At 47.7% G+C, this 13581-nt stretch overlaps 1 protein-coding gene across 1 annotated transcript in view; it reads left to right on the top strand.

Annotated features, from left to right (window-relative positions):
- The first annotated feature begins 3137 nt into the window (after positions 1–3137).
- Positions 3138–13581, top strand: part of LOC309547345 (ester hydrolase C11orf54 homolog) — a 37568-nt gene continuing 27124 nt past the window's right edge. Inside the window, exon 1 of the mRNA XM_082247183.1 lies at positions 3138–3177. The gene's annotated coding sequence lies outside the window, so the exon portion shown is untranslated. The remainder of the gene's footprint in view (positions 3178–13581) is intronic.

Raw genomic sequence — 13581 nt, 5'->3', positions numbered from 1 at the left:
AGCAAACCACAGATTTCCACTGGTCTAATGTCAATTCCTTGTGTTCTTTAGCCCAAACAAGTCTCTTCTGCTTGTTGCCTTTCTTTAGCAGTGGTTTCCTATCAGATATTCTACCATGAAGGCCTGATTCACACAGTCTCCTCTTAACAGTTGTTCTAGAGATGTGTCTGCTGCTAGAACTCCGTGTGCCATTGACCTGGTCTCTAATCTGAGCTGCTGTTAACCTGCGATTTCTGAGGCTGGTGACTCGGATGAACTTATCCTCCGCAGCAGAGGTGACTCTTGGTCTTCCTTTCCTGGGGCGGTCCGCATGCGAGCCAGTTTCTTTGTAGCGCTTGATGGTTTTTGTGACTGCACTTGGGGACACTTTCAAAGTTTTCCCAATTTTTCGGACTGACTGACCTTCATTTCTTAAAGTAATAATGGCCACTCGTTTTCCTGTACTTAGCTGCTTTTTTCTTGCCATAATACAAATTCTAACAGTCTATTCAGTAGGACTATCAGCTGTGTATCCACCTGACTTCTGCACAACACAACTGATGGTCCCAACCCCATTTATATGGCAAGAAATCACACTTATTAAACCTGACAGGGCACACCTGTGAAGAGAAAACCATTTCAGGGGACTTCCTCTTAAAGTGTGACTCTACAATTTTCATAGTCATGAAAATAAAGAAAACTCTTTGAATAAGAAGGTGTGTCCAAACCTTTGGTCTGTACTATATATATATATATATATATATATATATATATATATACACACACACACACAATGTTTGGGGGTTCTAAGTAATTTTCTAGCAAAAAATACAGATTTTGACTTGTAAGAATAGGATAGCACAGACAGGCTCTAACTCTCCTGAACTCATTCCTATTGGGCAGAGCCAAGGGAATGAGATCATGCTGCAACTGCATGTAATGCACACGGTTGTGGTGGTGCAGTCTTTCTGGGGCTAAAACAAGTGTCACGTCTGTGCCAACTGCCTCTGAAAAGCAATCCACCATAGATCACTATTCTGAGGAGCAGCAATGACAGTCCCAAGTAAACTAGCCCTTTAACCACTTTATGTCTAGCCACGTAGACCTACGTCGGCTGACTCTGCGTGGTTGTACCGGGATGATGCCTCTAGCTAGAAGCATCAACCCGGTACCGTTTTTTAGAGCCAATGGTCGGCTTTCCGGCGGTAACGACCGATGCGGCTCGGGAGCCGCTTGATTGTTACCCCAACGACCGGGAGGGGACAACCCCCCGCGGCTTTGCCCGGGTCTCCCGTCCCACCGGGAGACCTGAGCACCCAGCCGTCACGTCCGCCGGCTGGATGGAGTCCCGATCAAAGCCGGAAGCGGCTTCGATCGGGTCTCCGATGACGTAACCCAGAGGTGGCGTCCATGACGTCACGTCCGGGTTACTCTGCTGCTAAAGGCGGCAGATTCAAAAAGTGACAGTATTAAAAAATGCCGCTTTCTGCGTTTTGAATACAGTAAACCCCCCCTCCATTGCGGGGGTTACGTTCCGGACCTAGCTGCAAAAAGTGAAAATCCGCGAAATAGAAAAACCCTATTAAAATGCATTGTAGGCGTGTTTTTTTTACTGTCACTGTACGTGTAAAAGCATTTTAAGGTCTTTAAACACACTTTTAAAACAATAGAAACTCATTTAAACACATAAAAGATACTGAGTGACATAGCAAGAGCTATGGAAAACACAAAAATATTTCATTTTAATGATTTATATAGTAAAATAACATTACAAAAAAAAACGCAATATACATGGACCGCAAAAACGGAACCACAATGGAGCGGGGGTTTACTGTACATGGAAGTGTAGTGGAGGGGTTTAGGGTCCCTCCCTGCATAAAGAGTACCTGTCACTGCATATTGCTGTCACATGGGATGTTTACATTGCTTGTGACAGCAATAAAAGTGATCAAATTTTTTTATTTTTTTAAAAACTTGTGTTAAAATTAAAAAAAATAAATAGAAAAAAAAAAAAAAATGTAGCCGCCCCCGTTAGCTCACGCATGAAAGAAAACGTATATGGAAGTCGCGCCGCAAATTAAATCGCTGTTCAAATCACACATGTGAGGTATCACCGCGATCGCCAGAGCGTGAGCAATAATTAAAAAAAAAAAACTACACTCTAACTCTAAACTGGTAACCGTTAAAAATTTTTAAAGCGTCGCCTATAGATATTTTTATTGACCGTAGTTTGTCGCCATTCCACGGGTGGGCACAATTTTAAACCGTAACATGTTGGGTATCTATTTACTCGGCGTGACATCTTTCACAATATACAAAATGGGCTAACTTTAATGTTTAGTTTTTTTTTTAAATGCAGTGAAATGTGATTTTTCCAAAAAAATGGCGTTTGAAAGGCTACTGCGCGACAAAAAATATTGCAATGACCGCGATTTTATTCTCCAGAGTCTTTGCTAAAAAAAATATATATAATGTTTGGGGGTTTTAAGTAGTTTTCTAGCAAAAAATACTGATTTTAACTTGTAAATAAAAAGTGTAAAAAATAGGCTCAGTGGTAAAGTGGTTAAATTCCATATGCTTTCAATGCACAAGCCTGTAGTGTAGGACATCCAGCATGTCACAGCATTGTGCTCTGCTTCACAACAGCACTAATGATTGTATTTTTACTTGTGGAAATAAACTGATATTTGTGTAAATGTGATGTCTCCCTGAATACAATCTGCTGAACCCTTTCCTACAGATTATTCTTATTTCTAATCAGAGCAATGTTGTAGTAACCTACCCCTCAGTGTATGTGTGATTTCCTACCTCTAGATTCTTCTTATAACACTTCACAGGCTGCTTCTATCCTCCACATCCAGCATTTCTACTGCACTCTCCTACACACAGCTCTGCACATTGCATGCCATCACACTTTGCTTCCTGCTTTAGGTCACATGATCATCCCATCACCAATCCCATCATGCCTCTTTCCTTAAAGGAACACACCACCTCCTGAGGGTTGTTTTGTTTGGGTGTACATTTTATCATATTATGCATCGAGGAGGTGATGTGTAGCTTTAAAGAGAGAAGCATGATGGGATTGGTGATGTGATGAGCATGTGACCCAGAGCAGGAAGGCTCACACACACACAGTAGGGAGATGTATAGGAGAGACTGGTGTACAGGGACTAGAGAAGTCAGAGAACAGCACTGGAGGTAGGAGATCACACACACTGGGGGCTGCTTCTTCACAGCATTGTATAAGTCCCAGATTTACCCCTTGTGCTGACACTCTATTTTCACACAGCTGCTAAAACTATTTAAAATGTATTTAGAGGATTTAACCACTTAAGCCCCGGAAGATTTTACCCCCTTCCTGACCAGGGGGTATTTTGCGATTCGGCACTGCGTGACTTTAACGGACAATTGCACGGTCGTGCGACGCTGTACCTAAACTAATTTGACGTCCTTTTTTTCGCACAAACAGCTTTCTTTTGGTGGTATTTGATCACCTGTGTGATTTTTTTTGATCATGCGCTATAATCAAAAAAAGAGCGACAATTTTGCAAAAATAACAATATTTTTCACATTTTTTTATATGAAATTCCCAAACAAAAAATGTAAAAATCTAATTTTTTTTTAATTTTTGGCCAATTTGTTTTCTGCTACCTGTTTGGTAAAAAAAATCACAATAAGCGTATTTTAATTGGTTTGCGCAAAAGTTATTGCGTTTACTAACTAAGGGAAAGATTTTTGTCATTTTTGTTGTTTTTTTTTAAAGAGTAATGGCGGCGATCTGCGATTTTTTTTTTGCGTTACTGCGACATTGCGGCGGACAGATCGGACCCTTGACTTGACATTTTTGACACTTTTGGGGGTACCAGTGACATTACTACAGTAATCAGTGCTATACATATGCACTGTTACTGTAAAAATGACACTGGCAAGGAACGGGTTAATTTTATTAGAGATGCAGTGACTATGTGTGTCCCTAGGGGCGTGCTTCTAACTGTGCTGGGATGTGGCTGTGTGTGTAACAGCACAGATCAACGGTCCTACATAGCAGGACCGAGTGATCTGTGCTTTTACACAGGGAGGATGACAGGTGGCTTTGTTTACATTAGCCGCCTGCCTTTCTCCCTTCACAGCGGACGATTGCGAGTGACCGGCGGACATCGGGTCCGCCGGTCACAAGCACGGAGATGTGTGAGTGAACGAGCCGAGGCGGGAGCGCGCCTCCGGCGGCGCCCGCTCGCCCGCTATTGGCTCCCAGGCTAGTGACGTATATATACGTCACTTTGCCTGGCCGGGGCTGACCGCCGTAGTAAATAGTCGTGCGGCGGTCGGCAACCGGTTAAAGCATCAGTTAGGTTAAACAATCCTTGCACAAATGTTCTGAAATATTTTCAGTATAAAAATACAAGATCTTGAATTCCCCCAATGTTTTATTAAATAAAAAAGACGAGTCTGAGTTAATAACGTCACCTGTCCTCCATCTATCCATTATAATACATGTGCTCTCACTGTGGGGACTCCTTAAATGTAGAGTTATGCCTCGTACACACGCAACGATTATCGGCCGACTGGTCGTCCGACTTTTGTCCAGAGTGGTGTTTTGTTGGTTGGATTGTGCCTAGACTGCACTGGACTTTTCTCGCCCAACAAAATTCTACTTCAGAAGTGATCTCATGTGTTGGTTTGCTTTCTTTGTGTTCTTTCTTCTCTGAGCATGCCCAGACTTTCTCATTAGATTTTTCCCTGTCGAAATCTGTACTAACTGCACGAAAATCGGACGTGTTTTGACGGAGGACAAAAGTTTTATAGCCTGCACACCAGATTTTTTTTCGGCCGAAAAGTCGGAGTCGGTTGTCGAAAGCATCATACTAACAAGCCGAAAATCGGCAGATCGATCGTCGGACGAAAATTCCCTGCCAATTTTCGACGCGTGTGTACGAGGCTTTAGTCTCGGTTCACACTACGTCGCTCCGACTTAGGGGCGACCTGCGAAGTCGCGTGCAGCGCGACTTGCACGGACTTCATAAAATGAATGTCTATGCAAGTCGCCTCCAGGTCGCCCCAAAGTAGTACAGGACCCTTTTTCTAAGTCGTAGTGACTTGTGTCGCTCCTATTAGAACGGCTCCTGTACCGCACAATGGGAGCGTGACGGACCGCGACTTGTCAGGCTGACAAGTCGCGGTCCAAGTCGGACTAGTGTGAATGCGGTCTTAGGGTCTGCAGAAAGCATGGGGTGCCTTGCCGGGGCCTGCAGCTTACACGTGTATTTGCAAATGTGTGCAACTAAACCCCTGTTTTGTTTTTTTGTTTTTTAAATCTTTTTTCCTTTTTTATTGATAGAAAACATAACAAGCTACAATACAAAACAAAAAGTCACGGGCAATATGTCACAGTGCAGCAAAGCAATAGAAGGACCTACGATTATATAATACATACATTACTCGGTCAAGTACAGACGAGCGAAATAAAAAAAAAAAAACATAAAAGAGCTGAGAAGTGACACCTCAAGCATCCGAGGACATATAAGAAGCTGTCGAAGGTTCCGCTAGCCACTTATACCATACTTTATCATATTTCTTCAGGACATCCCCTATGAGTGTTTATCTTTATAAAGTGGTAGATTTTTATTTACAAGCGGTTTCCAGAAATAAAACCGCTGTTTTTAACGCATACTGTTGGGGTCCTTTCACACGGGGCGGACCGTTTTTTGTTCTGCTCTTTTTTTTTTATTTTTTTTACGGACACGGATCCGTATGTCCGTTTATCATCCCATCCATTTGCGGACGATAAACGGAGATAATGCATGTCAATGGGATTGCGGATTACACCGCTGACATCCGTTTCTGCATCCGTTTTGTTTTTTTAAACGGAAGAAAAATAGGATTCTCTTCCGTTCCAAAAAATGGAACTGATAGGAAGGGAAGCAAATCGGATGTCAGTGGATGGTCATCCGCTGACATCTGCAATCCCATTGACATGCATTATGTCAGTTTTTCATCCGCAAAAAAATGGAATTAACCGGTTGCCGACCGCCGCACGACTATATACTGCGGCGGTCAGCCCCGGCCAGGCAGAGTGACGTATCGGTACGTCACTCGCCTGTCACTGACTTGCGAGCCTATCGCAGGCGGGCGCGCGCCCGCCGCGGCTCGTTCACAGACAAGTCAGTGCGTGTGACCGGCGGACTCGATGTCCGCCAGTCACACTGCGATCGCTCCTGTGAAGGGAGAAAGACAGAGCAGCTTGTGTAAACAAGCTGCCTGTCAGTTCTCCCTGTGTAAAAGTGAAGATCTGTCCGTTCTACTATGTAGAACGGTTGATCTTTGCTTTTACACCAATAGGAATGTCCCTGCACAGTTAGAATCACGCCCCTAGGACACACTTAACCCCTCCCTGTCCAATAAAGTTAACCCCTTCCCTGCCAGTGTCATTTTTGCAGTAACAGTGCATATGTATAGCACTGATTACTGCAGTAATGTCACTGGTACCCCCAAAAGTGTCAAAAATGTCAGTCAAGGGTCCGATCTGTCCGCCGCAATGTCGCAGTACCGAAAAAAAAATCGCAGATCGCCGCCATTACGCGTTAAAAAAAAAAACACCAAAAATGACAAAAATCTTTGCCTTTGTTAGTAAACGCGATAACTTTTGCGCAAACCAATCAAAATACGCTTTTTGCGATTTTTTTTACCAAACATAGGTAGCATAAAACAAATTGGCCGAAAAATGTTAAAAAATTTTGATTTTTACTTTTTTTTTTTTGGGGAATTTCATATAAAAAAATGTGAAAAATATTGTTATTTTTGCAAAATTTACGCTCTTTTTTTGTTTATAGCGCGTGATCAAAAAATCGCACAGGTGATCAAATACCACCAAAAGAAAGCTCTGTTTGTGGGAAAAAAAGGACGTCAAATTCGTTTAGGTACAGCGTCGCACGACCGCGCAATTGTCCGTTAAAGTCACGCAGTAAAAAATCGCAAAAAAACCCCTGGTCCTTTAGCAGCCAAATCCTCCGGGGCTTAAGTGGTTAAAAACGGACATACGGACCGCCCGTGTGAAAGGACCCTTAGGCCCCTTTACACGGGCGTTCCGTATGTCGGTATATCATCCCAACCGTTTGCGGGTGATATACGGACATAATGTATGTCAATGGGATTGCGGATGTCAGCGAATGACCATCCACTGACATCCGATTTGCGTCCTTTCAGCTCTGTTCCGTTTTTTTGGAACGGAACAGAACCCTATTTTTCTTCCGTTTAAAAAACGGAAAAGGACCGTAAAAAAAAAAAAAAAAAAAAAATAAGTGCCGGAGCGGATCAAAATCCGTGTGAAAGGACCCTTAGACAGGTTCATTCGGTAATGCCTCGTACACACGTACTGATTGTCGGCCGTAAATATTCGGCCGATCGGCCGATTGTAGGCTTGTTAGTATGATGCTTCCGACAGCCGACAGCGCACTTTCGGCCAAAAAGAATCTGTCGTGCAGGCATTAAAACTTTTGTACGCCGACAACAGAACGGCCGATTGTTCGCCAGTCAGTACAGATTTCGGCCGACAGACAGCAGATTTGCAAGACTGGGCAAAGAAAAAAGACAAGGAAAGTTAACCATCACATGACATCACTTCTGCAGTCGGCTGTTGTTGGCCGACAAAATTCGTGTGCAGTCTTTTGCAGTTTTCAACCGACAGGACAGCACCGGACAAAATACGGCCGATCGTTCGGCCAACAATCGGTACGTGTGTACGGGGCATTAGTCGCAGGCTGGTTGGTAAGTTGTGACTGGAAACTCCTTGGCTTTTTTCACATGCATTTGCCCTTCCAGTGCTCCTTGCTGTTAAGACCAGTTTAGCCTTGATACTGCATTAATCTTTGATACAACACACAAAATGATAAACCGGCTAACACCCAAATGACTGCCCTCATTCCGGAGCCAGCGGGTGCTGGGATACTTTCCATCTGTTGTGCAACAGGTGTTTACACAGTTACATCCTAAATGTGTTTAATGTATAATGTATGTGCACAATGTGTGTGTTCAATTATTTTAATAATACCTTTTGTATCAATTGACCCTCCCTTTTAGATTGTAAGCTCTAACGAGCAGAGCCCTCTGATTGCTTTTGTACCAAATTGTATTGCAACTGTAATGTCTGCCTCATTTTGTTAAAGCGGAGTTCCGGCCACATACACATTTTTTAACTAAAAATACCCCCCCTAATCCTAAGCTAACCGCAATTACACTAACACTAACCCCACATTACAGTAGTGTACAGTAAATGAATATAGATAAAATTTTACCTTTTAAAATTGATTGAAGGGTGCAGCCATCTCCGGTGTGGGCGTCTGAAGCCGCTGTGTCCTTCTTCCTGGTTTAGCTACCTAGAATGCCGATCGCAATCTCGTGCATGCGCTGTAGATTGCGATCGGCAATCAGAGTAGCGGCCGGCCATTCCCATTGCATCCTGGGATTGATGGCTCTCATCTCCCAGGACGCAATGCAAAGGAGGAAGTGACGTCGGGGGCCGCGGCCACATAAGGAGGAAGGAGGGTTAATTTTCATCAAAAACAACGTGAAACAAGTTGAAAACAAGTGAAACAAAAAAAAAATATTAACTATCCAATTCTTTTTCAGGTTTTTTTACTCTACCTGATGCTGTTTTTTTTTGGGTGGAACTCCGCTTTAAGTGCTGTGCAAACTGTTGGCGCTATAAAAATCGTGTATAATAATAGTAAGGTGACCAGATTTTCAAAAATGAAATCTGGGGTCGCCCCAATGACCATACCCACTTTTTGTCCAAACTAAAGATTATTGAGCAAAAAAAAAAGGGAATGAGACAAAATGAAGGGTGGGGTATACAAAATCCAGAAGGAATACAGTATCTTAGTTATATAACAAAGCACATCTTATGGCAATTAGATGCAATACAGTAGAATAGAGAAACCATAAAAAAATAAAAAGACTACCATGCCAACTTTTAACCACACCAACAAAAACATCGTGACATACATTGCAGAATGGGATGGAGTACTTACAGGACAACTGCACCTTTGGTATATTTGTCCTTTAATCAATTCCCTGACCCTCTTTAAATGCAGCCCACCAACTTACCTTCCTCCTCGAGCAAAAGATCTTCACTCTGCAGCCCTGCCACCCTACAACAAAGTTCCTATGAGTAAGCTATACTGTGCGGGTCTGCTGGAGGCCACCAAAAGTATAAATTGCCTATAGGAATGCATGAGGCCATAGCTCACATGTTCACTAGAAAAATGTCCCAGCAGGTATTTTTTTTTCAGCGGACAGACTGGGCATGGTGCCACAGCAAAGTTTGCTAGATCAAGGAAAAATGTAAGAATTATTATTAGTACAAGTGTCCTTTAATCACTCCCCACCCACCTCAGTATTTCTTACTTCTGCATCCCCTTGGCATCTTCTTCCAACACTGCTAACTTCTGCACTGTGCTTCCAAAACTGCTCAACCTTGCACTCCCCCCTGAAAGTCTCTTCCAGAACTGCTCACCCTTGCACACCCCGTGCAAGTCTCTTCCAGGACTGCTGACCCCTGCACTCCCCCCCTGCAAGTTTCTTCCAGAACTGCTGACCCCTGCACTCCCCCCTGCAAGTCTCTTCCAGAACTGCTGACCCCTGCACTCCCCCCTGCAAGTTTCTTCCAGAACTGCTGACCCCTGCACTCCCCCCTGCAAGTCTCTTCCAGAACTGCTGACCCCTGCACTCCCCCCTGCAAGTCTCTTCCAGAACTGCTGACCCCTGCACTCCCCCCTGCAAGTCTCTTCCAGAACTGCTGACCCCTGCACTCCCCCCTGCAAGTCTCTTCCAGAACTGCTGACCCCTGCACTCCCCCCCTGCAAGTCTCTTCCAGAACTGCTGACCCCTGCACTCCCCCCTGCAAGTCTCCTCCAGAACTGCTGACCCCTGCACTCCCTTCCAGAAATGCTGACCCCTGCACTCCCCCCTGCAAGTCTCTTCCAAAACTGCTGACCCCTGCACTCCCCCGGCAAGTCTCTTCCAGAACTGCTGACCCCTGCACTCCCCCCTGCAAGTCTCTTCCGAAACTGCTGACCCCTGCACTCCCCCCCTGCAAGTCTCTTCCAGAACTGCTGACCCCCTGCACTCCCCCCTGCAATCTCTTCCGGAACTGCTCACCCCTGCAAGTCTCTTCCAGAACTGCTGACCCCTGCACTCCCTCCTGCAAGTCTCTTCCAGGACTGCTGACCCCTGCACTCACCCCTGCAAGTCTCTTCCAGGAATGCTCACCCCTGCAAGTCTCTTCCAGGACTGCTCACCCCTGCAAGTCTCTTCCAGGACTGCTCACCCCTGCAAGTCTCTTCCAGGACTGCCCACCCCTGCAAGTCTCTTCCAGGACTGCTCACCCCTGCATGTCTCTTTCAGGACTGCTCACCCCTGCACACCCCCCTGCATGTCTCTTTCAGGACTGCTGACCCCTGCACTCCCCTCTGCAATCTCTTCCAGAACTGCTGACCCCTGCACTCCCCCCTGCAAGTCCCTTCCGGAACTGCTCACCCCTGCATGTCTCTTCCAGGACTGCTCACCCCTGCATGTCTCTTTCAGGACTGCTCACCCCTGCATGTCTCTTTCAGGACTGCTCACCCCTGCATCCCTCCCCCCTGCATGTCTCTTTCAGGACTGCTCACCCCTGCACCCCTCACCCCCCCCTGCATGTCTCTTTCAGGACTGCTCACCCCTGCACTCCCCCTGCACTCCCCCTGCATGTCTCTTTCAGGACTGCTCACCCCTGCACTCCCCCCTGCAAGTCTCTTCCGGAACTGCTAACCCCTGCATGTCTCTTTCAGGACTGCTCACCCCTGCATGTCTCTTTCATCACTGCTCACCCCTGCACCGCCCCCCCTGCATGTTGCTTTCAGGACTGCTCACCGCTGCACCCCCCCTGCATGTCGCTTTCAGGACTGCTCACCCCTGCACCCCCCCCTGCATGTCTCTTTCAGGACTGCTCACCCCTGCACTCCCCCCTGCATGTCTCTTTCAGGACTGCACACCCCTTCACTCCCCCCTGCATGTCTCTTTCAGGACTGCTCACCCCTGCATGTCTCTTCCGGGACTGCTCACCCCTGCACTCCCCCCTGCATGTCTCTTCCAGGACTGCTCACCCCTGCATGTCTCTTCCGGGACTGCTCACCCCCACACTCCTCCCTGCAAGTCTCTTTCTGTACTGCTTACCCCTGCAGTCCCCGCTGTAGGTCTTTTCCAGCACTACTCACCCCTGCCCTCCCCCCTGCAAGTCTCTTACAGGACTGCTCACCCTGCCCTCCCCACTGCAAGTCTCTTCTAGCACTGCTCACCCCTGCAAGTCTCTTCCAGCACTGCTCACCCCTGCAAGTCTCTTCCAGCACTGCTCACCCCTGCAAGTCTCTTCCAGGACCACTCCACCCCTGCAAGTCTCTCACAGGACCACTCCCCCCTGCGAGTCTCTCACAGGACCACTCCCCCCCCTGTGAGTCTCTCCCAGGACCGCCCCCCCCTGCGAGTCTCTTCCAGGACCGCTTCCCCCTGCGAGTCTCTCCCAAGACCACACCCCCTGCGAGTCTCTCCCAGGACCGCTCCCTCCCTAGGAGTCTCTCCCAGGACCACTCCCCCCTGCGAGTCTCTTCCAGGACCGTTCCCCCCCTATGAGTCTCTCCCAGGACCGCTCCCCCCCCTGCGAGTCTTTCCCAGGACCGCTCCCCCCCTGCGAGTCTCTCCCAGGACCGCTCCCCCCCTGCGAGTCTCTCCCAGGACCGCTCCCCCCTGCGAGTCTCTCCCAGGACCGCTCCCCCCCTGTGAGTCTCTCCCAGGACCGCTCCCCCCTTAGGAGTGTCTCCCAGGACCACTCCCCCCTGTGAGTCTCTCCCAGGACCGTTCCCCCCCCTGTGAGTCTCTCCCAGGACCGCTCCCCCCCTAGGAGTCTCTCCCAGGACCACTCCCCCCTGTGAGTCTCTCCCAGGACCACTCCCCCCTGCGAGTCTCTCCCGGGACCGCCCCCCCCCTGCGAGTCTCTCCCAGGACCGCTCCCCCCCCTGCGAGTCTCTCCCAGGACCGCTCCCCCCCCTGCGAGTCTCTCCCAGGACCGCTCCCCCCCCTGCGAGTCTCTCCCAGGACCGCTCCCCCCCCCTACGAGTCTCTCCCAGGACCGCTCCCCCCTTTGAGTCTCTCCCAGGACCGCTCCCCCCCCCTGCGAGTCTCTCCCAGGACCGCTCCCCCCCTGCAAATCTTTTCCAGGACCATTCCCCCCCCTGTGAGTCTTTCCCAGGACCGCTCCCCCCCCTGCGAGTCTCTCCCAGGACCGCTCCCCCCCCTGCGAGTCTCTCCCAGGACCGCTCCCCCCCCTGTGAGTCTCTCCCAGGACCGCTCCCCCCCCTGTGAGTCTCTCCCAGGACCGCTCCCCCCTTTGAGTCTCTCCCAGGACCGCCCCCCCCCCTGCGAGTCTCTCCCAGGACCGCTCCCCCCCTGCAAATCTTTTCCAGGACCGTTCCCCCCCCTGTGAGTCTTTCCCAGGACCGCTCCCCCCCTGCGAGTCTCTCCCAGGACCGCTCCCCCCTGCGAGTCTCTTCCAGAAAAGCTGACCCCTGCAAGTCTCTTCCAGCACTGCTCATCCCTGCACTTAACCCCTGCAAGTCTCTTCCAGCACTCCTCCCCCCTATGCTTACCCCTGCACTCATCCCATGGAATTCTCTTCCTGCACTCCCCCCCCCCCCCACAGGTCTCTGTCAGCACTGTTTACCACCGTAGTCCCCCCTACATGCCCCCTAGCACTGCTCATGCTTGCAGCTCTCTTTTTACACTGCTTGCAAAAATCTTCAGCCTGTAGTCCTCTTCCCCTGTTGCCCAGACAGAAATACTGAAATTATTATTATTATTATTGTCTAATATTTGCTATATTGCATTTTACCAATTCTTAGATCTGGAGTCTGCGTTCATTTTCTTTTGTATGTTTTCTTTCATTCTTTTATTTATATGTACCTGCTGATCTGGCCAGTAAGTCTGTTGTTTTTCAACAGAAAAAGCTCTCTTGCAGATGTAACAGTTAGAGCAGGGATCCTCAAACTACGGCCCTCCAGCTGTTGCAGAACTACACATCCCATGAGGCATTGTAAAACTCTGACATTCACAGACAGGACTAGGCATGATGGGAATTGTAGTTCCTGAACAACTGGAGGGCCATAGTTTGAAGACTCCTGAGTTAGAGGGTTGAACAAAAGCATTTAACACTGACAGGGGTGCTTACAGTGATCAACTCTTATTTATGTAAAACCGTAATCCTAAAAGGAAAATAAACTGCTGCTGTAACTGCTTAGAATGTGTTATCTGGAATTTAGCTTCAATTTGTTAGTGTATCTAAATCTGCTAGTACATCCAACATTCCTCTTCCCCCCAAAGTGACAATGATGATGATTAAAGGTGTCTCTTCTGCTCCTTCACCCAGAGTGGAGCACTCCTAATACAGGAGGTGTGTAACTGGCCAGATCACCAGGTGAAAACAGAGGGCAAAGAGCCTAAAGCAACACTAATACAACCACCACATTGGCAAGCTGCAATACATAACATTTTTTGTTTTTAGTTTAATTCTGTCTTAAG

Source organism: Pelophylax lessonae (genome assembly GCF_965119305.1).
Source record: "Pelophylax lessonae genome assembly, chromosome: 2".
Taxonomy (NCBI): domain Eukaryota; kingdom Metazoa; phylum Chordata; class Amphibia; order Anura; family Ranidae; genus Pelophylax; species Pelophylax lessonae.
This window is presented reverse-complemented; position numbering and strand designations above follow the sequence as displayed.